This window comes from Scyliorhinus torazame, chromosome 18 (genome assembly GCF_047496885.1).
Source record: "Scyliorhinus torazame isolate Kashiwa2021f chromosome 18, sScyTor2.1, whole genome shotgun sequence".
Taxonomy (NCBI): Eukaryota; Metazoa; Chordata; class Chondrichthyes; order Carcharhiniformes; family Scyliorhinidae; genus Scyliorhinus; species Scyliorhinus torazame.
Window position 1 is genome coordinate 105,504,210 of NC_092724.1, and position 27,734 is coordinate 105,531,943.

The 27,734-nt window shown below is 47.9% G+C and overlaps 1 long non-coding RNA gene across 2 annotated transcripts in view; it reads right to left on the bottom strand.

Annotated features, from left to right (window-relative positions):
* Positions 1-27,734, bottom strand: part of LOC140394836 (uncharacterized) — a 710,765-nt gene that overhangs the window by 640,491 nt on the left and 42,540 nt on the right. The window contains exon 2 of one of the 2 annotated variants that reach the window (XR_011936029.1): positions 14,971-15,078. This is a non-coding gene — a long non-coding RNA (uncharacterized lncRNA). Of the gene's footprint in view, positions 1-14,970; positions 15,079-21,633; positions 23,017-27,734 lie in introns of those variants that run through there. The other variant, XR_011936028.1, reaches the window with a different exon arrangement.

The window sequence follows — 27,734 nt, forward strand, 5'->3', positions numbered from 1 at the left end:
ATTTAATTTTTGAGTCACTATCTTATATTAATCGCCTCTAATATTACTGTTTCCCATTAATAGAACCATTCACTCTGTGTCTATTTTATCAAAACCTTTCAGAATTGTAAAAGAACCCTATTAGACCATCCCAAACCCTTCTATTTTCAAGAGGTGAGAGTCAGGACAGGGTTCGCCAAACTTCCTGCTGCGTGTTTCCCGGCGGCGGGAGGCACTGCACCGTTTGCTGGCATTGGGATTCACTGCTCCCGCCGCAGTCAATGGAAGTCACCCCACTCCGCCGGGAAACTCGACAGTGGGCGTGCGCTGCTGTCGGGATCAGAGAATCTTGCCGCCAGCAAATGGCTGGAAAATTCTGGCCCCAGTTTATTCAGCTTTTCCTGAATGGTATAACCTCACCACTCTGGTAAATCTCTTGTGAATCTTTTCTACACTTTCTCCAATGCCCCTGTATCCTTTGTTTTATTATAACAACCAGAAATGTACACCGTACTCCTACATGTGGTCTAACCTAGTTGTGGTAGTCACCACTGATGTATATATTGTATATATAGGATGTTGATATAGGTGCTTTACAGTAAGGCCCCTGTACTACAGGTACGGGGGTAGATCCCTGCCTGCTGGTTCTGCCCAGTAGGCGAAGTATAAATATGTGTGCTCCCAGTACAGCAGCCATTTCGTAAGCTGCTGTAGGAGGCCACACATCTCAGTGTAATAAACCTCGATTACATCTTACTCTCGTCTTTGTGTAATTGACCATGCATCACTAGTTTTAATACACATTTTGCATAACTTCTCTACTTTTTAGTTCTAACCCCCAGAAATAAACCTTGGTTTTCTTAATTTTAGGGCATCAATCTGCATTGTTATTTTTATTTACTTTTAATAAGTGATTAATCTATTTGTATTTTCTGTCCCTTTGCTCCTTTATACCATTTCAATGCTCATTTTCAGAGAAATATGTGCCTTCCTTATTTTTTTAAACCAATATGTGGCACCTCATACTTTGGGCAGAAATCTCCCACCCCGTGCGCAGTGGGTTTAGTGGCAGGTGGGAATGGGAGAATCTAGCAGGAGCTAGTCAGAAACCTGCCGGTGTAATTCTCGACAATTCTCCCAGTGGCGGGGTCAGTCTTCCTGCTGGCAGGTGGTGTGAAGGTCATTTGCATTCATTCACATCTCATAAATACTCAAGAAAACAGCTGCCCGCTGGCATCCTGTCAGGACTTTCAATCTTGCATCATGCCAGTGTGAGCTTAGGTCAGTGTAAAACCCTATTGCTTAAGAATAGCATGCAGGGACTTCCGGGTGCGGCTATGCAGAGCTAGGTCGCATATTCGGTAGCTCCCGCTTGGAACGGACTTTTGGGCTCTTTTACAGGGCCCCCACGGCATTTGTTTGACATTCCCCGGTGTGGGAAGAAGACTGCAGCATTCCCCTGACAGTGTCATCCAGGAATGTTATGTCTTTTGGCTACCAGACCCGGCAGAAACAGTAAAAGATTTGGCTTGAGCTGCAGGGATAGACAAAAGCCTCTTCCAGCATGCAGGCGGGGAAAGGGCAAGCTTAAAGCTGCAATCTGACTTGAGGGCCTCCATCAAAGGTGAATTCTAGCAGCAGAGGGATTGAAGACCATTGAAGAAGCAGGGACGAGGCTTCTGGTGGCGGCCATGGAGGAGTAGGTCGCGCATTCGGCAGCTCCCGTCTGGAACCGACTCTCAGACCATTTTCAGGAGTTTCCATAGACTTTTTGGGGCAGACTGGTGAAGCGAACACTGCCAAAAGGATTCTCTCTCGACTTCCGGATGCGGCTATGCGGAGCTAAGCCGCACGATTCGGCAGCTCCCGCTACCACGGACGTTCGGGCTCGTTAGAGGAGCCCCAACGGAACTTTTTTTTTTGACACAACCCGTGGGGAAGGGAAGAGAGAGGTCCCCCTCCAACTTCTATGAAACGGACCAGAAGTGTAACGGCCAAAGGAGCGGCACTGGAGCAACGGGAGAAGCGAGGGAAAGAAAACAAAATGGCGGCGGCCAGGGACAAAGGGGAGCTGCAGGAGTTCATCAAGCGCTGCTTCGAGGAGCAGCACGAGGAGATGCGCAAGGAGATGTTGGCGCCTATGCTTTCGGCAATTGAAGGACTCGGGATCACCCAGAAGGCCCATGAAGCTAAGATCCAGGAGGTACAGAAAAGAGTCAGTCAGAACGAGGATGAGCTCGTGGGACTGGCGGTGAGAGTGGAGCAGAATGAGGCGCTACACAAGAGGTGGGCGGGAAGACTCGAAGACCTGGAGAACATGTTGAGGAGAAAGAATCTGCGAATCCTGGGTCTCCCTGAGTGAGTGGAGGGGGCTGATGCCGGGGCATACGCGAGCACGATGCTCGAGGCGATGATGGGCACGAAGGCCCCTTCGAGGCCGCTGGAGTTGGACGGGGCACATCGGGTGCTAGCGAAGAAGCCCCAGGCAAATGAGCCGCCAAGGGCGATGGTGGTGAGGGTCCACCGGTTCACGGACAGAGAGTGGGTCCTGAGATGGGCCAAGAAGGAGCGGAGCAGTAAGTGGGACAATGCAGAGATCCGAATATACCCGGACTGGAGCACGGAGGTTGCAAAGCGGAGAGCGGGTTTCAACCGGGCCAAAGCGGAAAGAAGTGAAATTCGGAATGCTGCAGCCAGCGCGACTGTGGGTCACATACAAGGGCCAACACTATTACTTCGAAACGCTTGAAGAGGCGTGGACCTTTGTACAAGCTGAAAAGTTGGACTCTAACTGAGGGTTTGTGAGGGTGGGGGGGATGTTTTGAGGTTTGATGTGTGATGGTTGTTGGATATAGGGGGTCAATCACGTGCAGGAAATGTTACATGGGCTGGGGGGGAGAGACAGGAGCTGCGCCAGAGGGGGCGGAGCGGGCTTTGGAAAGCGCGGGGTGTTTTCCCGCGCGCGGGAAGAAAGGCGGGAAGGGGAACGAAGGAATGCATATGGATTGGGAGACTCCCACGCGGGGAGGTCAATGGGATGGCGGGGGAAGCCGGGGTCAGCAGGCGTTAGCTGACTTACGGGAGTGACATGGGAGGAGCAAAAAAGCTCGACAGGGGTCTAGCGGGGGGGAGGGGAGGGTGGGGAAGGGGGGGGGGGGGAAAGTGTTGCTGCTGCACTGGCCGAAAGGGAATGGGACACAGAAGAGGTGGTCGGGACTGGGGTCCCTCCTCTGGGGGACTGGAGGGTGAGGGAGGCGTGGACACGGGACTGGCCCAGAAAAGGAGATGGCTAGTCGGGGGGGGGGGGGAGCCCCTCCAACTCCAATCCGGCTGATAACGTGGAATGTGAGGGGCCTGAATGGGCCGGTGAATAGTGCTCGAGTGTTCGCGCACTTAAAGAGACTTGAAGGCGGACGTGGCCATGCTCCAAGAGACACACCTGAAGGTGGCGGACCAGGTCAGGCTAAGAAAGGGATGGGTAGGACAGGTATACCACTCGGGACTGGACGCGAAGAATAGGGGGGTGGCAATATTGGTGGGAAAGCGGGTGTCATTTGAGGCCAAGACTACTGTAGCGGACAATGGAGGGCGATATGTAATGGTGAGCGGTAGGCTGCAAGGGACGTGGGTGGTGTTGGTCAACGTATACGCCCCGAACTGGGATGATGCAGGATTCATGAAGCGCATGTTGGGGTGCATTCCGGAGCTGGAGATAGGAGGCCTGATAATGGGAGGGGACTTCAATATACTGTTGGATCCATCACTGGACCGCTCCAAATCAAGGACTGGAAAGAGGCCGGTGGCGGTTTATGGATCAGATTGGGGGAGTGGACCCATGGCGGTTTGCAAGGCCGCAGGCCAGGGAATTTTCTTTCTTCTCCCATGTACACAAAGCCTACTCCCGGATAGATTTCTTTGTTCTGGGTAGGGCGCTCATCCCGAGGGTGGAGTGGACGGAGTATTCGGCTCCAGCCGTTTCGGACCATGCCCCGCACTGGGTGGAGCTGGAGCTGGAGCTGGGTTGGGAGAGGGACCAACGCCCGTTGTGGCAGCTGGATGTGGGACTGCTGGCGGACGAGGTGGTGTGTGGGAAGGTGAGGGGGTATATCGAAAGATACTTGGAGGCCAACGGCAATGGGGAGGTGCGGGTGGGGGTGGTATGGGAGGCGTTGAAGGCGGTGATCAGGGGAGAGCTAATTTCTATTAGGGCTCATAGGGAGAAGACAGAGGGTATGGAAAGGGAGAGGTTAGTGGGGGAGATTTTGAGAGTGGACAGGAGATACGCAGAGGCCCGGGAGGAAAGATTACTTGGGGAAAGACGATGGCTCCAGACGGAGTTTGACCTGTTGACCACAGCGAAGGCGGAGGCACAGTGGAGGAAAGCGCAGGACCTACGAGTATGGGGAAAAAGCTAGTCGGATGCTGGCACACCAGCTCCGTAAGAGGATGGCAGCGAGGGAAATAGGGGGAGTCAAACATGGAAGGGGAGCCACGGTTCTGAGTGCGACGAAAATAAACAAGGTATTTAAGGCCTTTTATGAAGAGCTGTACAGATCCCAGCCCCCAGCGGTGGAAGAGGGGATGAGACGATTCCTAGATCAGCTGAGATTCCCGAGGGTGGAGGAGCAAGAGGTGGCTGGTTTGGGGGCACCAATTGGGTTGGAGGAGCTGAGCAAGGGTTTGGGGAGCATGCAGGCGGGGAAGGCCCCGGGACCGGACAGATTCCCGGTGGAGTTCTACAGGAAGTACGCAGACCTGTTGGCCCCGCTACTGGTGAGGACCTTTAATGAGGCAAGAGAGGAGGGGACCCTGCCCCCGACAATGTCGGAAGCGACAATTTCTTTGATACTAAAGCGGGACAAGGACCCACTGCAATGTGGATCGTACAGGCCGATCTCGCTCCTCAATGTGGATGCAAAGTTGCTGGCAAAAGTGCTGGCCACGAGGATCGAGGACTGTGTCCCGGGGGTAATCCACGAGGACCAGACGGGATTTGTAAAGGGCAGGTAACTAAACACCAATGTGCGGCGGCTCTTAAACGTGATAATGATGCCATCGGAGGAGGGAGAGGAGGAGATAGTGGCAGCTATGGACGCGGAGAAGGCTAGAGTGGGAGTACCTCTGGGAGGTGCTGCGTAGGTTTGGGTTCGGGGTAGGGTTTATCAATTGGGTTATGCTCCTTTACAGAGCCCCGATGGCGAGTGCAGTGACGAACCGGCGGAGGTCGGAGTACTTTCGACTGTACCGAGGGACGAGGCAGGGGTGCCCCCTGTCCCCCCTGTTGTTCGCATTGACGATCGAACCATTGACCATGTCATTGAGGGAGTCTAATAAATGGAGGGGGGTGGTCCGAGGGGGAGAAGAGCATCGGGTGTCGCTATATGCGGATGACCTGTTGCTGTATGTGGCGGATCCAATGGAGGGGATGGTGGAGGTCATGCAGACTCAAAGGGAGTTTGGGAAGTTTTCGGGCTATAAGCTCAATGTAGGGAAGAGTGAGCTCTTTGTATTACAGGCGGGGGACCAAGAAAGCGGGATAGGGGACCTACCGCTGAGGAGGGCGGAGGGGAGCTTTCGGTATCTGGGGATCCAGATAGCCAGGAGTTGGGGGACCCTACATAAACTGAATCTGACGAGGTTGGTGGAGCAAATGGAGGAGGATTTCAAAAGATGGGACATGTTACCGCTCTCGCTGGCGGGTAGAGTGCAGTCGGTCAAAATGGTGGTCCTTCCGAGGTTTCTGTTTGTGTTTCTGTGCCTTTCCATCGTGATCACTAAGGCCTTTTTTAAGAGAGTAGGCAGGAGTATTATGGGGTTTGTGTGGGCGAATAAGACCCCGAGAGTAAGGAGAGGGTTCCTGGAACGCAGTAGGGACCGAGGAGGGTTGGTGTTGCCAAACCTGGGGAGCTACTACTGGGCAGCAAATGTGGCAATGATCCGCAAGTGGGTTATGGAGGGAGAGGGGGCGGCATGGAAGAGGATGGAGATGTCATTTAAATCCTTCTGGATTATGTGGACTTATCTGGCTTGCGTCTGTGGATATCTTGGTATCCTTGGTTGGGGCAAAGAACGGCAGTACTGGGGCTGTGGTGAGCTTCACCTTCAGCTCAAGCCACTCCGCTTGATGTGCGGGAAGCCACTGGAACACTGTTGACATTTTAACGAGATGCCGGAGGGCCGTGGTGTGGGATGCAATGTTGGGAATGAATTTTCTGAGAAAATTTACCATCCCGAGGAAGCGGAGGACCGCCTTTTTGTCCTCTGGTGTCTTCATGGCATTGATTGCCAGCACCTTGTCGGCGTCAGGTTGCACACCTTGCTGTGAAATGTGGTCACCTAAAAACTTGATAGCGGACCGCCCAAACGAGCATTTGGCCCTGTTGAGCTGGAGGCCATTTTCATGAATCCTCTGGAAAACCAGTTTGAGGCGAGCAATGTGATCATCGGGCGTCGTGGACCAAACAATCACGTCGTCCACATAGACTCGCACCCCCTCGATGCCCTCCATCATTTGCTCCATAAACGAAAAGCAAAAATACAGTCTCAGAGTAAGAAACATTCCAGAGAAAAGCCTGACTAATCAGCACGGCCCATCAATAAGACCTGGCAAAATAAATACCTCACTGGGTGAGAGCCAAGTCTACCAAGACAAGCCATCACTGATGCCAGCACATCCTGCTGGATTCCTTTTTTGTAAAATTAAAGGTGAAGTTCATCTTAAAGGTGTAGAACTGGTGTAGAAAATGTTAGAACGGTGATGAGGAGGAACTACTTGTCACAGAGGATGGTGAATTTGTGGAACTCGCTGCTCCATAATGCGGTGGAATCGGAGTCATTAAATAGTTTCAAGAAAGAGAAGGATATATTTTTGATTTTTAAAAAAACCTGGTTCAAAGGGGTATGGGCAACAGGGAGGGAGTTGGATTTGAGACCAGGAAGAGATCAGCCATGATTAAATGGCGGAACAGGTTCAAAGGGCTGAATTGCCTACTTTTGCTCCTAATTCCTATGTGTAGGTCCCAGTAATTGTCCAGGTACAAACATTATAAAAGCCAAAATAACTGAAAATAAACGAATACACAGGGAAAACAGGGTTTAAACAGGAAGGTTCTTGCAGTTATTAATCAAAGCCTTACCCATGTCTTCATCACTTTTAGACTTGTCTATTCTATCATACTCCTGGCTGGGCTACCATGTTGTAGCTTCCAAAAAAGCCTGGCACTTTCAACATTATGGAGAGCAGGAAATGTAATCTCAGCCAAGAGGGATTTGGAATAGCCAAGTTGAGAGGTAATGAAGGTGTAAATGATAATTTCAGCAGCACATTAACTAAGTAAGGGGCCGCAATAGACAATGAAACAGAGGGCTGAGTGATGATCAAATATGCCACCAAGTTTGCAAATAGTCTGGCTTGATCTCAGGCAGTTTTTATTTTATTCATCATTGGATTGGGGTGTTGCTGGTGAGGCCAGCATCTATTGTCCATCCCTAATTGCCCTTGAGAAGGTGATAGTGAGGTCATAAAACATACGAGATCCACTCAGTTGGTACGAGTCCCTCTTGTCTGAGATTACATTTCCTGCTCTCCATAACATTGAATTGGCAACCCCCTATGCTCCACATTACAGCTAAAGGACTATTCATCTTTGATTGGTCAGGAGTTGAAAATCAAACTAGTGGAGGCTCCTGGGAAGGGATCGATTAGACTAATGGTGACTGATAGTAAAGGAAACCTGACCGCACATAACGGCACGTATTTTATCTGTGGCCATACCAGAAAATTGGGAAGGCTCCTGATATTTGGGATATGCAGTCCCTTATGTGCATCACATTCAGCAATTGCAGGACCATCCCCATCACAGGACGACACAAAGTATTATGATATGGGCACAAATGCTGGGAATAATGATACCACCATAAGGAATAGCCACTATTGCATACGAACTATGCAAACTATGAGACATCCTTGAGCAGGTAGCTAATGACACTGCAGAAGCTGTTAACCAGATAGAAACTGAGATGGTTGCTATAAGAGCGGTTGCCCTACATAATAGGATGGCCCTTGATTTCTTGTTAGCTGAAAAGGGAGGTACTTGCGCCCTGATTGGCGAAAACTCGAAGTGCTGACTATTTAATTTCTTCAACACCTTTGTTACTTGGAGGGAAACTTTCAGGTGGTGGTGTTACCATGTGTCTGTTGCATTTGTCCCGCTAGATGGCAGCGGTCGTGGGTTTGGAGGTGCTGCCCCTAAAGCCTTGGTGACAGTGACAAACTTCACTTTTGGAGGCCCCTGTTCTCCCTCTTTGAGGGGACTTTGCGTCACGCCCTGGTGACGTGGCAGCCAGCCCCCAATAATGTCAGGCTTCGCCCCAAATGACATCAAATTCTGCACTCCTCCCCCCTCAATTATGTCAACACCCTTCTAACAGTTACAATAACTGTGCACGGAAGAATCGCCGGTGGGGCCGCTCACCGGCACTGCGCCGAACGCACCAGTGCCAATGGCGCTGATTCTCCACTCTCCGGAGAATCGGTGGACCGGCATCGCGTGATTCGCGCCCGGCCCGGCGATTCTCCAGCCCGGCGTGGGCTAAGAGAATCCTGCCCAAAAAGCCTGGGGCGTCATTCTCCGACCCCCCGCCGGGTCAGAGAATCGCCGGGGGCTGGCGTGAATCCCGCCCCCGCCGGTTGCCGAAGTCTCCGGCACCGGATATTCGGCGGGGGTGGGAATCGGGCCTCGCCGGTTGGCGGGCCCCCCCGCTCGATTCTCCGGCCCGGATGGGCCGAAGTCCCGCCGATAAATTGCCTGTCCCGCCGGTGTAAATTAAAGCACCTATTTACCGGCGGGACAAGGCGGCGTGGGCGGGCTTCGGGGTCCTGGGGGGGGGGGGCGCGGGCCGATCTGACCCCGGGGGGTGCCCCCACGGTGGCCTGGCCCGCGATCGGGGCCCACTGATCCGCGGGCGGGCCTGTGCCGTGGGGGCACTCTTTCCCTTCCGCCTCCTCTACGGCCTCCACCATGGCGGAGGTGGAAGAGACGCCCTCCACTGTGCATGCGCGGGAAACTGTCAGCGGCCGCTGACGCTCCCGCGCATGCGCCGCATTTCCGCGCCGGCTGGCGGGGCACCAAAAGCCTTTTCCGCCAGCTGGCGGGGCGGACATTCCTCCGGCGTCGGCCTAGCCCCTCAATGTTGGGGCTCGGCCCCCAAAGATGCGGAGCATTACGCACCTTTGGGGCGGCGCGATGCCCGTCTGATTTCCGCCGTTTTGGGTGCCAGTCGGCGGACATCGCGCCGTTTCGGGAGAATTTCGCCCCTGACCTCTCGGTTCCAACTTGACAGGCTTTTTTTTTTTAAAGAAACACAATCTATAGAGAGGAGAGAGAAAGAGGGTGAAGAGATGGCAAACTGGAATAGTAGGTGGAGCTGTTCATCGATTGTTTGGCGGCATTATGTTTTTGGTTGTTTCTTGGCAACCTCAGGCGCAACTTGCAATACCTTGCTACAGCTGTCATTTTTAAAAAAACTGCCAATTGGAGATTTCAGGTATTCTGCTTTTCTTTGACCGACTGGAAGAGATATTACAAACTGTTCAGCTTCTTTACCAGAGAGAGAGAGAGAGAGACAGAATTCTCTGGCCGCAATGCAAAGTGATGATCACTTAAAAAGGAGAAGGAAGCTTGATCTATTATAGTGTAAAACTGCTTAGGGGCTGGTTTGGCACAGTGGGCTAAACAGCTGGCTTGTAATGCAGAACAATGCCAGCAGCGCAGGTTCAATAGCTGTACTGGCCTCCCTGAACAGGCGTGGGAATGTGGCGACTAGGGGCTTTTCACAGTAATTTCATTGAAGCCTACTTGTGACAATAAGCGTTTTTTATTATTATTATTAACTGAGAGCAAGTAAGGACTGCCGTGTGCTTCAAATCTGGGTGTGTTACAGTCAATGACTCTGCACTTTGGCAATAGAACGGCAAAGTTTGCTCTGTACTGCGGAAGCATTGGCATCGAGCGGCCAGAGCCAAGCACATGCATGCAGAGGCAGACTTACACTGACTGGTTCTTCTATAATTGAAAATAGCACAAAATGAAACTCTTGCCGGGAACAGTGACTTCAAGCAGACCAAAACCACAATTTGTTTGGCATCCTCGTCCTCCTCCTTCAAGTGCCATTCCCCAAGAGCACACTGGCGGCCATGAACTTCCATTGGACTGCTCAATGACAATTCTTAGCGAAGTGCTGCAGTGGTTTTCCATTGCCTTCAGCAGCCTGGCTGACCAGGAAACTCTCTGCTCTTACCATCTGCCGTCAGGTGAAATGGAAGGATTTACAGGCTGATAATCAACCTGTTAGGCCATGTTATGAACACACCTTCTGTGGCCATCCCAGAATTAGACTTGAACCCAAAGTTTCCAGCCCAGGTGTAAGATTCTACCGCTAGGTCACAAGTACACTCCTTGTTTGGCATACCTGACTTGAACGATATTATCAGTGGGGTATCAGGTTGATTGGTTGTGAATCATTACAGATGATGACGTCCTTTAGGACAATGATTTCCGAAACCTGAAAGAGCCCTTTCCAAATGGATTTGTAATCACAGAACCCCAAACCTCTGTACATTTAATATTCATAGTGTGAAAGTGCTGCATGTTTCAAACTTTTTAATAATCCTTGTTGGCCATACAAACAGCACCTGTGTTGCAGACTTCCTGAAACGTTCCTGTTTGAGGACCACCGCTTTCAGAAACATTAATGTAACATTTTCTCTTTCTCCTGAGATTCTACCTGACCTGCTAAGTGTTTTCAGTATTTCCAATACTCTGAGGCAAAAAAGGGTTAGCTGGTGATTGCAAGAGGCTGCTTGTTGCAGTTGTCCCCCAAAAAATAATTGCACGTCAGCAATTATCGATTCCCTAGAAAATGCTCCTCCATGTCCCGAAGATGTGATAGAGTGACGCAGGGTACATGAGCTGTGCCGCAGAATTCATCTTTTCTCAACACTTGCCCCCATAATTTCTCATTAAATCACTCAAGGAGGTTTTGCCTAGTTGTTCTCACTGCCACTGCTGCTTGAGCCAGAAAATTTGGCACAGGATTACAATCTGCTCCTCCCACAGCTAACTCCATGTCTCTATTTCACCATGGCTGTCATCGGCATATATTAAATCAACTGATTCACACACTATTGGCAAATGCACACGTATAGTTTGAGGTAGGAGCAACAAAACAACCAAAATGGGCTAAAACACACAACTGAAATATAGCAACATATAAATCAACACCAAGTGTACGCTGGTGCAAATACAATGGATATCTTGTTCTGTCTTGCATATTGTTGGCTTTGTGTGCTTCATGTCCTTCAAACCAGGAACAAAGGGTGGAGCTCTCCCAAAAAAAATGACTAAGTGCCATTTCAGTTGGGAAAAACGTTGCAAATTGCCAGCCATCTTCCCACATGTAGTCATTCTTTTGGAGCCATGTGTGATTCATGTCGAAAGTGTGGGACGGGATTTAACTGAATGGGAACAAACTCTCATAGTGAGCGCGATTAGCCACGTGTTTCCCGGTGCTCGCAGCGTCGAGAAACACCAACGTTAGAAAACGGCACTCATGTTAGGTCGGGGGCCTCAGCTGAGAACATGCGGCCTTGTTTTGTGCAGTGAGGAACTCTGCTTGCTGGAACTCCTCAGTGTAGCGAGAGAGCGGGATGCCATTTTTAAATAGTGTCCCGATCTCTGGTATCCCCAAAGCGACGTCCTTGTGCTCCCTGGGTCCCTAGAGGTATGTGGAGAAGGGTACTCACCTCCTTGCTCCCCCTCTGGAGTGCATGGTGCATGCTTACAACGCCATCGTCACTTAGCCTCAGGATCAGAGAATACCGCCCAGGGTATCAGGCAGGATGGGGTCGTTCTCAGGTGTTCTGTTCAATGGTTTAATTGATCTGTGTTTGATTATGTGAACCTGTTAAGTGATCTATGCTTACTGTGCTTGATTAATTAAGCCGAGATGCAGACTCAGAACTAAAGAGAAAGACTAGATGCTGGTCTGTCAGCATGAGTGCAGACATTTTGTGACTGCAGAGGTATTTTAATACTCTTGTAAATAAACCGTTTGCACACTTAGAAGCTAGTGCCATCTCTGCATAGATGTGTGACAAATGAAAAAACAACAACAAACCAGTAAAACAAAATATTCGGCAGAAGGGGACTAGTCTCAGATTTAAGTGTCCTCGTATTATATAGAACATACAATGCAGAAGGAGACCATTCAGCCCATCGAGTCTGCATCGACCCACTTAAGCCTTTATTTCCACCCTATCCCCGGAACCCAATAACTCCTCTTAACCTTTTTGGTCACTGAGGGCAATTTATCATGGCCAATTCACCTAACCTGTACGTCTTTGGACTGTGGGAGGAAACTGGAGCACCCGGAGGAAACCCACGCAGACACGGGGAGAATGTGCAGACTCCGCACAGACAGTGACCCAGTGGGGAATTGAACCTGGGACCCTGGCGCTGTGAAGCCACAGTGCTATCCACCTGTGCTACCGTGCTGCCCTACACTGCAGGACTCTTGCCAACCGCAGCCTGCTTCAAGGTTCAGATGCTGATAGCCCCTAAAACATGTATATGGACAAGTTATTGAAGGGTTAATTATTACATCTCAGTGTAAATCAAACACTAGAGAGAGCCACCACTTCTCTGTATCTAAGTTAGACCCTGAGGGAATTCTGGGAGTAGCATTGGAGAAAGCATGGTGACAGCATTAGGAGAAGATTCGATTACATAGAGTTAACACGAGGTTAGATCATAGTGTAGTTAGTGAATATTTAGATTATTGAGTACTGCTAGACAGATTCAATATTACTTAATTATTAACTGCAGCTCAGTAGAGTGGGCAACCTTCATATACTTAATAGTTTTATAATAAATTAGTTTTGTTTCATTATTTGGATTGGTAGATTCTTTGTCAATCACACATCGGACCATTCTGGAAGTTAAGACAAAGAACACAACATATTGCCATGAATGGTAATATACCCACATTTTCCACTTTGATTTCGGCAGCACGGTAGCACAAGTGGATAGCACTGTGGCTTCACAGCGCCAGGGTCCCAGGTTTGATTCTCCGCTGGGTCACTGTCTGTGTGGAGTCTGCACGTTCTCCCCGTGTCTGTGTGGGTTTCCTTCGGGTGCTCCGGTTTCCTACCACAGTCCAAAGACGTGCAGGTTAGATGGATTGGCCATGCTAAATTGCCCTTAGCGTCCAAAAAAAGGTTCGGAGGGGTTATTGGGTTACGGGGATAGGGTGGAAGTGAGGGCTTAAGTGGGTCAGTGCAGACTCGATGGGCTGAATGGCCTCCTTCTGCACTGTATGTTCTATGTTAAAAAACTATGTTAAATAACACGCAGCACCTCCTTCCACATCAAGTGGCAAGGTGGCAGTGCCTCGAGCCCCACTTCCAGATACAAAGTTATTGATGGCAGCCATTAATTGGTGCGAGTTCACTCCACCAATGGAGGTCAGAGCAGGAGAACGTTGCCACACACTTTGGTTTCCGCCTCTGCACCAGTTCAGGTAAAATTCTAGTCTCAGTCCAGACAACTTCTCAATTGGCTTGCTTTAGTCCTCAGTAACATATGTGTCACTAACAGTTGTCCGACACCTCCAGCAAAACCGCAGGGAGTTGGGCGTCGCATCAAGAAGCTGTAGTCTGCTCAATGATCCCATTCTGTCAGCATGCCTGCCTCTGGTCACTGCATTGAGGACATTCAGTCCTCAGGTCTTCTGTCGTCACATCAGGGCAGGTTAACATATTTGTGGTAATCCTGCACATAAAGGCAGGCTGGGCAGTTGTCAGAAACAGTCTCAAACCCAGAGCTACCGAAAATAATTTAGAATTGCTCACAAGGGTTAAGAAAATTTGCCATCAGTCACAAAGAGGAAGTGGCATATCTCTCTGACCGACTTTCAAATCTCCATTTGGAGCTTTGCTATTCTAAATAAACAAGAGGTTATTCATTTTACTTTAGGGATCTAATAAAACAGCAGAAATTGGAGACAAAGAGCAAAGCATCTGAGCAAAGCTTTCCATTCATGATTTCACTGCAGTCAGTCATCCATGTAATTTTACCCAAGAGATCAATAAATTAACAGAAACTCAGTTTCACAGAACTTAATTGCATCTAAATATCTGTAGGCGCCATTGAAATTATTTTTACTGCAAAAATAATTAGTATACATTTCAACACAAGTAAATGTATGAGTCTCTGAGGTTATTGAGAGCACAGCAATATCTTATGAGGGGTGTTGGTGAAACTGATCTGACTCAATTCCAAAGCTAACAGGCTAAATATGCAATATGTCATCCATCTCACCACAAAACAATTACAAATATTGTTGGGAATGCACTCCAACTCTGAGAAAATGGTCACTATTCAGAGCAAGGGGTAATAAGAACAATTATCAAAGTAGTTTTATTGCACTGAGGGCAGAATTTATCAGCTGTTCACGCCAGCAGGATATTCCGGTCCCACCGACCGCGCATACCGCCCGGTGACAAGGGATGCAGCCCACGAGAAATTCCATTGACAATTGTAGAACCAGAAAATTCGGCTGGCGGGACGCCTCCACCTCTGAAAAACACGCGGCGGTAAATCCCACCTTAGTTTTAATTAGCCATTTTAATGACAATCCAAACTTTTGTTACCTTAATGCCCAACTATTGTAATGTTCTCCTAGACAGCCTCCCATCATGCACCCTCTGTAAATTAAGCCTCATTTGAAAATCTGCTGCCAGTAGCCAAACTCACACTATTTTACATTTATCCATCACACCTGTGCTTGCTGCAATGTTCCTGCAATGTCTCAACCCCACCCACACCCACCATGGCCTCACCCTTCCCCCCCATTCAGCCCCATCATCCTCGGAGGTCACTGCTCTCCTCCAATTCCGGCCTCTTGGCCATTCTCACTTTCCATCGCTCTTACCTGTGGCAGTCGGGTTGATTCCAAGAGGTTTCATCACATGATTGTCTCCCACGGTCCAGCCATTACTCAGCCAACACGTCCATCCTGGTGAGGCACTGCCATCCTATGCTAATTGGAAAGCAAAAATCTCATTACCCAATTGGGTGATGCTTCATTGTCAGCCTAACAGCCATTTTTCCATTTTGATTATTTTTATATCTGTAAAGAGAATAGCTCAAAGAAAATGACAAATAATGTCCCAATAATTTTTGTCCAGGGTTGCACGCATCAATGTGCTGCAGACTGATCTTCAATTCCTGAGATTCCAGGCCAGTCGTGAGATCCTAATTGGCAGCCGTGTTATTATGGGCGGGATTCTCCGGCCTTCAAGCCGTGTGTTTCTCGACGGTGCGAGGTGACAGGCCATTCACTGATGGCGGGATTCTCTGGTCTTGCTGGCCGCGCACCCCCGCCTACGTTTCCCGGCAGCGTGGCGTGGCTTCAATGGGAATTCCCATCGACAGCGGCGGGAACAGAGAATCCTGCCGTCAGCCAACGGCTGGAAAAGTTTTTTTAAATTGTGTTTGTTCCAATCATCAAAGAATGTAGAAATCTGGCACAAAGTTGATGGTATTGTACTTCAATTTATTTGTTGGCAAAAATTCACATGTTTAGTAAATTAAACAGAACTTTCATTCTTGCACCTCCACTCAGAATCAGCCAGAAGCTTCCCTAGTGATGGGAAAGAAATGGGCAGTTCCCCTGGACCATTCCCACATTAGCTCCCTGTAAGCATCTATAGCATCTCCAGACCAACCTCCCTCTGGCAAACCATTAATCAGAGGCATAAAGTGACAATCATCAATAAAAATAAATACAATAAGCAGGATCGTCTAGTTCTGATGGCTGCTGCTGTTCACACAGAAAGTAAATGGCAACACAGGCAAATGCTTGTGTGCTGTCAATATTATGTATTTATATTGAATGTAAAGTTGTTTCCAACTATAATAAATCTGATTGATTTTCCTTCATCATTTGATCCTGGATTTTTAGACCCCCTAAGGACAATATTATTTGAGAAAGCACAAGAGCCCAGCATGAAGGCTTGCGCACTTTTTTTTTAGGTAATGTCACTGAAAGGCTGACAAGGTATATGCTGTAGAGGAACTGCAGCACACTATGCAATAACTGTGTCTAATGGCTCTAGTTTGCATTATAAATTCTGAGACGCCAACAATGCGCTCATCATTTAGCTCTGCCCTTTGCAATGCTGTTGACATTCCCAGTAGTTCTCCAGTGCTCTGGTATCTTACATTCTTTCTGTCTGTTTAATCATCGCTATCAGTCAAAGACTAAATTAAACTTCAAAAGAGTAAAACATCTCAACTTTCTTTTTTCATCATGTAACAAGCTTTGAATAAACAGTTATTAGTAAATCAAGCCAATAGCTTGTGGGAGTTACTGTAAGGCTTGCAGACCAAGTGGATAATGCTGGACATCCTATGTTCATTGGCATGCACATGAGAGTGCATAACACAAACATGAAGAACTAAGTTTAATTTTCATAACTACACAACAATTAGAATAGTTGTTGGGTAAATATTGAGATTACAATGTTTTTTCCCCCCCACACAAAAATTATTGAAAGAATATACAATTATAGAAAACATAAATAGTGAATCATTTAAGTAAATTACTAAAACTTTAGAGCCTGCTTACAGATGGAATTAGTGGCATGAAAAATAAAACAGAGACTGGGTAGGAGACAGGCTATAAAGTAAAATCTCCATGGTCCGGTACCAAATTCTAGGCTTGTAACTCTCTGGTAAAAGAATACGCTGTTCCGCATTGTTGAGCTTTTCATTTTAAACAAATCAATATATCAATAAACAGTAACAGGAACTCTGCTTACTACCACCGTCAACTTACCTAATTTCAAAAGTATTACAAATGCTGAAGTAAAGTCAACACTGAACATTTTCTTTGGATTCTTTGGATCAGTATAATAAAATAGCTTAGGACAAAAGAAGAAACTACTTTATTTACGCCAGCTCAGCCATGTTCAATACTCATAGTTGATAGTTAACAGCGTTAAGATGCAATCACGGATGAAACTAGGCAGTGTTAAAAAAAAAAGTCTGATTCAGTTGTCGCAAAGTGTTAACCATGATGTGGTCATTTTCAGTTGAATACGAACATTGCCACCTAACACTGCAATCGACATTTTGGCCAACATAAGAAAATAGCAAACAAGTAAGTTGCAGTAATTACTCGGTCACTTTATGAAACAGATGGGAGCGGTGGACCCCTGGAGGTTCACCCACCCAGGGGAGAAGGAGCTCTCCTTCTTCTCCCCAGTGCATAACATATGCACCAGAATTGACTTCTTTGTGGTGGGGAAAACATGCTTCCAGGGATAGACAAAGTGGAATACTCTGCAATTGTGATGTCCGACCACGCTCCATACTACATGGACGTGAAGCTGGAGATGGGCAGGGCCCAACGTCCCACATGGCAGTTGGAAATTGCCCTACTAGCAGACAAGGCCTTCAACGAAAAGATATCACAGGCCATAGCAGAGTACATAGAGAACAACCAAAAGGGGTAGGTTCTGGGAAGAGCTAAAGGCCTTAGTAAGAGGGGAAATCATTGCTTTCAAAGCTCTAAGAATTAGGGCAGAAAGGGCAGCTAGGCAGTAGCTGGTCGACTCCATACTGGAGGTAGACCGTAAACACTCCGAGGCCCTGATCATAGAGCTCCTGGCGGAGATGAAAGAGCTACAAAGGAACTTTGATCTGCTCTCCACCAGGAAAGCAGTGCACTAACTCCACCAGGCACGTGGGACCCTGAAGGAGCCAGAAGCCTGGTGGGTGCGTGCGAAAGAGGCCTCCTGCAAGGGGACCTCCCTCCGGGCCCTCACCAGGCCTCCTGCAAGGGGACCTCCCTCCGGGCCCTCACCACGGTGGCACTCCCATCCCCACCCAAAAAACACTCCAGCAGCCCAGTGGTGATAGCCCCCCTCCAGTCCTGGAACTAACTACGGCAGCAATTTGGCCTGACCAAATTGTCGGACAAAGCTCCCATTTGTAACAACCAGAGGTTCACACCAGCGCTGACTGATGCCACCTTTAAAAAGTGGGGACAGGACTGAGGGACATCGACAGTCAGGGACCTATATATGGACGGCAGGGTCGCAACAATGGACAAACTGACAGAGAAATTCCAGCTAGCCAGGGGGAACGAGCTAAGATACCTGCAATTCAAAAACTTCCTACGAAAGGAGACAAGGACGTATCTCCAACTGCCACTACAGACATTATTGGGAGAGTTACTGGACGCAAGCATCCTAGATAAAGAGAACTGTAGCGACATGTATGATCGACTGGTAGAAAGGGCCGACACCGTACTGGACGCAACAAGAAAGAAATGGGAGGAGGACCTGGGGATTGAAATAGGGTGGGGACTCTGGAGCAAAGCACTGCATAAGGTCCACTCCATGAGGCACGATCAATTTGGCTGGAGACGAAGTTGAATTCAAACTGAGGCTTTATTAGTATCTGAAGTGTGGTTTCCTACAGCAGCTGACGAAATGGCTGCTAGCTGAAGGCCACGCATATTTATAACCCGGCTCCTGGGCGGAGCTAGCATGCAGGGGCCCAGGTGAACCTGTAGTGTAGGTTCTACCGTACAACCCTTAATATAGGAACACAGTGGTTCACCACACTCCACCTCCACTTGCGCAAGGCTCAGCCTGACGTAACTAAAAGTGGTGCATAGAGCCCACTTAACAAGAACTCGTATGAGTAGGTTCTTCCCGGAGTTGGAGGATAGATGTGAACGGTGCCAAGGAGGCCCGGCCAACCACACCCACATGTTCTGGCCTTGCCCCAGACTTGCGGGGTATTGAACAGCCTTCTTTGAGACAATGTCCAAAGTGGTGGGGGTGAGGGGGGAGCCATGCCCGAAAGTGGCGGTCTTCGGGGTTTCAGACCAGCCAGATCTATTCCTGGGGAGGAGGGCAAACGCCCTTGCCTTTGCCTCCCTGATCGCCCGCCGTAGAATCCTGTTTAGCTGGCGGTCAGCAGCACCAACCAAAGCTGCAGACTGCCTGTCCGACCTTGCAGAATCTTTCCAAATGGAGAAAATCAAATTCGCCATCCGAGGGTCAGACGACGGCTTCCACAGAACGTGGGAGCCATTCATCCAATTGTTCCGGGACCTGTTTGTGGCCAACGAACAAGCAGAAAAATAGCCAGGTAGCCAAGAATCAGGGGAAAGTAGCCGAGGCGGGGGATGGAGGGATAGACCGGGGCAGCTAAACCTAAGAGAAAGGAAAGGTGAACCACAGGAGAAGGGGAGGGGGGGGCAAGAGGGAGGAGACAGGGAACCAGAGGGGAACCAGTGAGGTGGTGGGGTCAAGGGAATGACAGCCGGAAGGAAGGCACGGGAAACAATAACAAACTTGGCATCTACAGGAGCAAAGAACAAGGAAAATCCGGGCGAAAGACGGCTGAAGCGGAGGTGATCGCGAGACGACAACGGCAGCGAAAACCGTCCAGGAGAAGCAAGCGACAACACCAACACCAGATCCATTCGCGTATTGCCCTCTGTAATTGTTTCCCCGGCACCCAAATGCATATGTAGCTCCCCAGTTTCTGCCCCCCCACAAACAGATGCCTACTTATGTGCGAAAAACAATACTGCCAATTGTACAGAGCTGCTGTTGTTGAGCTAGCACATAATACCCTACCAGTTATTTTATTCTAACTTTATTTTTTGTTGTTTGTTTTTCGTGCGTGTTCCCTTCTCTTCTATGTGTATATATATATATATATATGTATTCTATTTTGTGTACATAACGGTAAATATACTTTATTCAAAAACCCAATAAAAAACATTTACATAAAATAAATTGCAGTAATTAAAACCAACAAACATTTTTGGAACTGTTTAACTCATAGCAATTTATTCAAAATTTTGAAAGCATTTATCTTTGCTAAACATACTTAACTAGAGAAATATATAAAAGTACGCCTCCAGGGGTCTCATCGCCACCAAAAGCAGGAGGGGATTCTGCTTTTGTCCCCGGCAGCGGAATTTCGGCACTCTGCTTGAAAGTCAACCCATGAGGTGCTCAAGGGCATTAAATGGAGAGGTCTTAAAAAGGTACATTTCACACACATATTTTCACTTAAAAATTGACATAGGGAGCCCATCACATAATTACTGGGGCAAATGCCCCTTGAGTATTTACCTCAATTATGTAATAATAATAACCTTTATTGTCACCAGTAGGCATACATTAACCTGCAAATTACGGCGAAAAGCCCCTAGTCACCACATTCCGGCACCTGTTCGGGTACACTGAGGGAGTATTCAGAATTCCAAATTACTTAACAGCACGTCTTTCGGGACTTGTGGGAGGAAACCGGAGCACCCGGAGGAAACCCACGCAGACACGAGGAGAACGTGCAGACTCCACACAGACAGTGACCCAAGCCAGGAATGGACCTCTCCATTTAATGCCCTTGAGCACCTCTGGTATACATGGGTTGACTTTCAAGCAGAGTGCCGAAATTCCGCTGCCGGGGACAAAAGCAGAATCCCCTCCTGGGACCCTGGAGCTGTAAAGCAACAGTGCTCATCACTGTGCTACCGTGCCACCCACGTGTACTCTGAACTGCACGGTATCGTTCCAATTCTCTTCCCGCACCTAGTGGTAAACTGAGGCAGACTTTTGTCCGTTTCCATAGTCGGTCGTTCCTGCAACAGGTCACTAGTCTGTTGCCAGAGGCTTGTAACTTGAGGGGCGCCACTCCACATTAATCATAGCTGACCAGGAGTCTCTCCCGCTCTTGCCACCAGCCATTGGCAACATACACACAATGAGTATTGTTACTCACCTTAAATGAAGATCTGTGCAAGAAACACATAGTACTAGGACTTCAACTCTTAACAAGATTGTTAATTTCATAAATGTGTTCATATTTTCTTTCTGTATCAGATGCAGGATACTGGCAAGTGGTATTTTTGATGATGTAACAGGCAGTTATGATATATTTTAATCATCATTGTACAACCTGCTGGTGTTTTTGTTAATGTGAGGTCAGAACCAAAAGGTGCACACTTCAAAGAGTAAATCAATCTTGCGGATGTAGTTTTTGTATTCAAATGTTGAATGTTTGAGACCATACCAAAGCCACCTATTTCAGAATTATGGGGGAATTTTTAAGATCATTAATGATTTCATGATCTTAAACAATCATGTCAATGAGTTAATAGTTTCATAACTCAATGACTCAGCCAAGACCGAACCATGTTTAATATGGGGGAAAGCCAGGAAATAAATGCCGCTAAATATTTGATTTTGTAGAAATTTGAACGGCCACCATCGATTGACCGGAAACATGAAAATCATATTTTTTTTAAGCATTTCTCAACGGCACGATTCCGCTGGTGGTGAGATTCTATACTGTTGCTCTTTTTGATAATGGAATACTATCCCACCAGCGTCACCAATCTAATGTTGCCAATTAATAATGATGCTCTTTAGAGTCGCCAGGTATCAAATGATACCACCAGAAGGCTTTACCGTACATCAATCAAAGGACTACACAACCAGTTAGTCAGTTCAAGTTCAAAGATTGTTTATTTACACACAAGGATTACTTCGACATGCAACACAAACACTACAAGTTAAACTACACCTAACAACTACAATAACCTATACATAACTTCAGGGCAACTGGCTCTATGCAGATGGACAAGGCCTTTGTCCGGATCTTGCGTGACGGGTGGAAGAAGTGGCTCTGTTTCTGCTGGGCTCATCTGTCTGGTAGCGATCATTGGTCTTGAACTTGTCTGTCTGGTCGTTATGCTGCAGTTGGATTGGCATAGGCCGGATCCAAAAGAGACCGAGCTGTGTCTCTTCTTATCCCTCTGGGATTTCGCCCTCTTTGGGGCGGTCCCTAGCTTGGACCCAATAATTCGACAGGCTTCGATCACTGCCTTCGATTTTGGCCAATAAAGGGGCGAGTGCCTTGATGACTGGGTGTATCCTTAGCGGTCATTGACCTTGGCTGTTTGGGCTCCCTGAGTAAAGGGAGTGGTGCCGCTTAGTCTGTATCTGTATCAGTTACCTGAGCACAGTTCTTTTGTTCTGGGGAAATGGGCCATTAGAATGAAAACAAGCAGGGGTTTCGATCACGTCTAGCTATCTGGGTTGCAAATACACACACAAGCTCTGAGTCTGTCTGAGTCCTGGGTTGGCCATAATTCCCATGGTCCTTTGCAGGTGGCCATTTGAGATGGCTGCATCCCGTCCTCTTGATCCTGAACGCGAAGCGTGGTGGATCGCACTGTTGATTCCTATCCATCCTCGGTGTACCGGTTACCCTTGGCCAAGGCAAGGTTCTACACTCCTCTGTCTTATGTTTTTGGAGCATTTACCTAACATTCTTATTCATACATTCATAATTTCTAACAGGTCGCTATAAACATTTCACTATTACACGTTTAACTTAATCGCACAAGGGGACATCTAACTATAACTGTCTAAGCTACTCTCATGCTCCTGGCAAATATCAAAAAGAACTTATGTGCAATACAAAATTTCAAAACAGCAGCATCACATTTCTACTTAATCTATCAAAGTTACAGAGGTATACGGTCTTTATTGTTATCAGCGATTACAGTGTTTGTTGAGTTGGGTGAATTCTAAAGAAGGGGGCTCGGAGTGTATATAATCGGGGAGCGGGAGGCTCTTTTTCGCCATTTGAGGAGTCTAAGTGTCTGGGTGACACTGCAGATTATTGCAATTACCAGAAGAGCGTCTACTGTGTATGAAAGGGGGTACCATTTGGCAATGTTTTCGCACCAAGTGGTGGTTTCAGTGTCTATCTCTATGTGTGGTGTGGTGTCCGGGTTAGGGGTGTCATGTTGTGTGGTGGTGTTTGGGGCTGGTGTGGTACAGAGGCTTGTAACACGCGCAGTTGTAGGAGTCCAGCGATGATCACAATTTAGGTCATCAGTCCTCTCTTCATCTTGTCTTCCGCTTTCCGTCTATTCCTGGGGGTGCAAGCATAATATCTGTTATTATCTTCAGTTAATTTCTGGTTTATTTGTCTTACTCTCCTTAACTTTAATTACCCATTAGAATCGTCACCATGTGTGACTACCTCAATTTCTTTTTTGAAATAACATTTTGAGAGACAAGACATTGCCAAAAAAAATTTCTTTATAAATGCAGAGATTCTCGCAGGTGGTGGTCGATGCAGGGAGTGGGCGGACAATTTCTCCATCTAGTCTTTCCTTTACTGCAACCAGTGATGGCTGAGGCTCAACTTAACTAGCCGAATTTTAGAGCGGCCAGTTTTATAGAGTATCGTCGTCCCAGGGTCCAGAGGTAGTTTGTGTGTAGCAGCATATGTGGCATCCAAGTGTGTCAAATGTGTAAATAGCAGGTGGGGAATGACCAGAGGGTTGCAGAATGTAAAGGGATGAGTGTACAGACTGTGGCAAAGGGCATTCTTTGAACCACAATAAAGAGCAGAGAAGGGAAAAACTAAGATCTGCCAAAGACAGTGAAAAGTGTAAAGAACCATTCCCAAGTACTCAAAGCGACAGGAACACGAGGTGCGTGTGGGCCGCGGCAGACCAAGAATGAGTGGAATCCCCGGGTAGGGTGGTGATCAGTGCCGTTGCTTCATGACCCGAGCTTAACTGACCGGATGCATTTGGGGTCCTCAGGCAGCGTGGGGATTAGTGCCGTTATTCCCTACCTGGGTGACCTAAACAAGCGGAAAGAATTTGTGATACATGGGAGATCCAACAATTGTTCCTTTAACAGCCATTGGTCAGTAAATTGGAAGAGTAACTATGACTGTATCAAGAAATTGGGTGTGAGGCCGACATTAATTAAAACCATGCAACAAGAAGAAAGAAAGAAGAAAAATAAATAGGCGGGCAGGCTCCATCAGAAATTAGGTCACCTTAATACTTAGGCGGCGGCTTTTTCTCATCGTCTGGACACCTCACGGTTCTGTATCAAAGAGCGTCATAAAAGGATTACCGTAACGGGAGTTAGAATCTGAATCATCACCAGCTCCCGGTTTCCAGACTCGTGTCTACCGTTTTTGTGCCGTGGCCGCGTGGGCCGTCATGGGATCCAAATCGTCATGTCTAACCAGTCTACAAGAGTTGTCGCGGTGCCAAAAAGGGGTTCGTTTGTCATGAGGCGTAGGGGTGATGGCAGTGAAGGGCAAGTTATTGTTGTCGGGCGGTGGCGGTGGCTCTGGCTGTGGAAGGGGGTATAGGGGGCCAAACATGTCTTGGTCGTGGTCATGGTACCGGGGGCTGGAGTGACTGGGGCCGGGGAGGTGGTCAGTGATCGTGGTAAATTCAGGGAGGCTGGTGCTGCCGTCGGAGTCAAGCTCAAGGTGGAAGGTCATACCTGTGGGCGGAGACAAGGTCGGGTCTGTAGGCGTGGACGTGCTTTCAGGGCTGGGGGAGGGTTGGACTAGGTTGTCGATGGGCGGGGTGGAATCATTTGCTATTGCCAGGGAGATGTGGTGGGAGTGGCTACATTGGGTTCCATAGACTTTGAGCTGGTTGATGTGGAACCAACCAGTTTTACCACTGGGGTACTATAATCTTGCACACAGAGGGGCTTACTTTGTCCGAAATGGAGTTGGGTCCTGCAAATTTTGGGGAGAGGAAAGAACTGGGATTGTAAAGGGAAACCATTACTTGCTGACCGACTGTGTACTCTGCGGGGTGGACGGTTTTGTCAAAGCAGGCTTTACTCTGCTTCCTTCTAGCGTCTAGTCGGACAGCTGCAGCAAGCTGTGCTGCTTTAATATTGTCTGTGACTTGTTGGACTGCTTTTTCATGGGTAAGGGACTGTGGGGTTTGCCGAATCGAGACTTAATAAATATTCAATTCTTTTCATGGGCCGTCCGGTCATGAGATTGTGGGGGGTGAAACCTGTGGAATTGGAAACGGTGTTCCGAATAATCATAAGGGAAAATGGGAGACCTGTGTCCCATGTGGTGTTATTTTCTTGCACTATTTTTCTGATGGTTGCTTTTAAAGTGTGATTCATTCTCTCAACAATGCCGATGGATTGGGGGTGATACGCGATGTGAAATTTTTGTTTGATTCCAAAAATCGTTAGAACATTTTGCATGACTCTGCCGGTGAAATGGGAACCTTAGTCTGACTCAATGCTGTGGGGGAGTCCCCATCGTGCAAATATCTGTTGGGTCAAAATCTTAGCTGTGGCCTTTGCAGTGTTTGTCCGTGAGGGAAATGCTTCTACCCATTTTGTAAAGGTGTCGATTACCACTAATACGTATTTGAAACCATTTCTGCAAGGGGGAAAGGGGCCAATGTAGTCGAGTTGCAAATTTGTCCAAGCGCCATTAACAGGTCGGGTGTGTCTCAATTGTCCTTTCTTGGAGTACCTTTCAGGGTTTTTCTGTGCACAGATTAAACAATTCTCAACATAATGCGTGACATCTGCTTTGAAATTGGGCCACCAGCACAAAGATCTTAAATGGGGAATGGTATTGTCTATCCCCTGATGTCCGTGTCCGTCATGAAACTGGTAAATTATCTGGTTTCTGTCCTGGGTGGGGGCCACATAAATTCCATTTTTCAAAACTATACCGTCCTGTGCCGTCAGTGAGTCCTTGCATTTGTCGTAGGGGGCTGGGAAGTGACTGCCTAAAACTTGTTTGAGAGTCTCGTCTGCCTTTTGGGCCTGGGATAGATCCTCGATATTGGTCTGAGAAACCTGGACTGCGTGTATCGGTTCACATTCGGGGGGGGGTTGCCAAAAGTGACCGTGGCGTGATCCTGACTTAGCTAAGGCGTCTGCCTTTACATTACCGGGTGGGGAGGAACGATGATGGATTCTCACTTCAATAATACCATACGTGCGGTCTTTAGCCGTCCTAAGGATGTGCTTCAACAATGGGGCTGAGGGGAGGGGTTTACCGTCAGCGGGTACGAATCCTCAAGATTCCCACAAGGGCAGAAATTCTGTCAAATTATTGCAGACATAAAAACTGTCCGAATGTATGTCTGCAGGGGTTGGGAAAGAATCTGGGTGCTGCACTACATATGCTATAGCTGCTAATTCGGCTGCTTGTGATCCTAGGTGGCCGGGCAATTTTAAAGATATTTCTTCTAATACACTTCCCTGTGCGTCTTCCACATAAATTCCACAACTAGTTATTCTCTTTCCATTTTCAATGGTGGAGGAGCAGTCTACATAAATCTTTAAAGTGTTGTCTATGGTCTGGGAATCCTGTGTTTTACTACCTGCTCGTGTGTGCAGTGACTTCGGAATAAAGGGTCCTATGTGGTGTTGGGCTGCTATGATCTGGCACTCATGTGGGGTCCCTGCATACTGAAGGTTGTCTGCTAGAAATGTGTGGGTCTTTGTACATTTGACTGCAATGTCCCTTCCTTGTAAATGCTCTGATCTGGCTGACTGAACCGTCCTTTAACCTACCATCTAACAATAGCTGTGTTGGGGTGTGCTCAGTTAAAATCGTTACTGGGTTAAGGCCTGTGATGTATGCAAAATACTGTACTGCCCAAAATACTGCAAGCAAGTGCCATTTGCAGGCTGTAAATCCTTGCTCTACGGGATCCAAAATTCGTGAGGCAAAGGCTGCGGGCCCGAAGCGGTCATGTCTTTCCTGTAGGTGTATTGCTGATAGGGTTCGGTTGGTGGTTGTACTTCTGTGGCATAGGGAGAGTGTGGGTCTGGAACTTGCAAAGCGGGGTCTGTGCCTAGGGCGCGTTTTAATTCATCAGTGGCACCTGTGTGCTGAGGAAGCCATTCCCATGGGGCGTTCTTTTTAAGGAGCTCTGAGATTGGGGCTGCTTTTGTGGCAAAACCATCTATATGGTTCCTACAATAGCCAATTAATCCTAAGAATGACCGGAGTGCAGTGATATTGTGGGGCAGGGGCAATTTAACTATTGACTCAGTTCACTTCTGTTCGATCTCTCTCTTCCCGTGGGTGATAATGGTGCCTAAATAAAAGGACCATTTCTTTTAAGATCTGGGCTTTTTTGGGGTTGACCTTGCATCCAATGGATTGTAGCAGGCCTAGTAATTCCGAAAGAAGCTTTACATGCTCTTCTTTTGTGTCCGTCTGTAGGAGTAAGTCGTCCACATACTGTATAAGGCATTCGGGGCGGGAAAAATTGGGAAGTCCGTTGGCCAATTGTCGATGGAAAATGGAGGGGGAGTTGTGGAACCCTTGCGGGAGGCATGTCCACGTATACTGCTGCCCTTGCAATGTGTACGCAAACTTATATTGAAAGGCCTTGTCTAGCGGGATGGACCAAAAGCCATTGCTGATGTCCAGCACTGTGAAGTACTTTGCCTGTACTCCCTGCTTGAGCATGGTCTCGGGACTCATGGCAGCAGTGGGGGCTGTGAAAGGGGTGACCTTGTTAAGTTCTCGGTAGTCGATTGTCAGTCACCAAGAACCATCGGGTTTTTTCACGGGCCAAATTGGGGCATTATTTGTTGAGGCTACCGGCTGAATTACACCTTGATCTAATAAGCTATTGATGACTTTTGAAATCTCACCCTCGGCTTGCTGTGGGAAACCGTATTGCTTCTGTGGCTTAGGATCAGGACCTGAAATTGTGACCATTCCTGGGATCTTCCCACAATCGTGTTTGTGTTGGGCGAAGGAAGCTTTATCTTTTCTGAGGACCTCTCTAATTGTCTGGTCTGTACTAATTGTTTGCGGATCAAA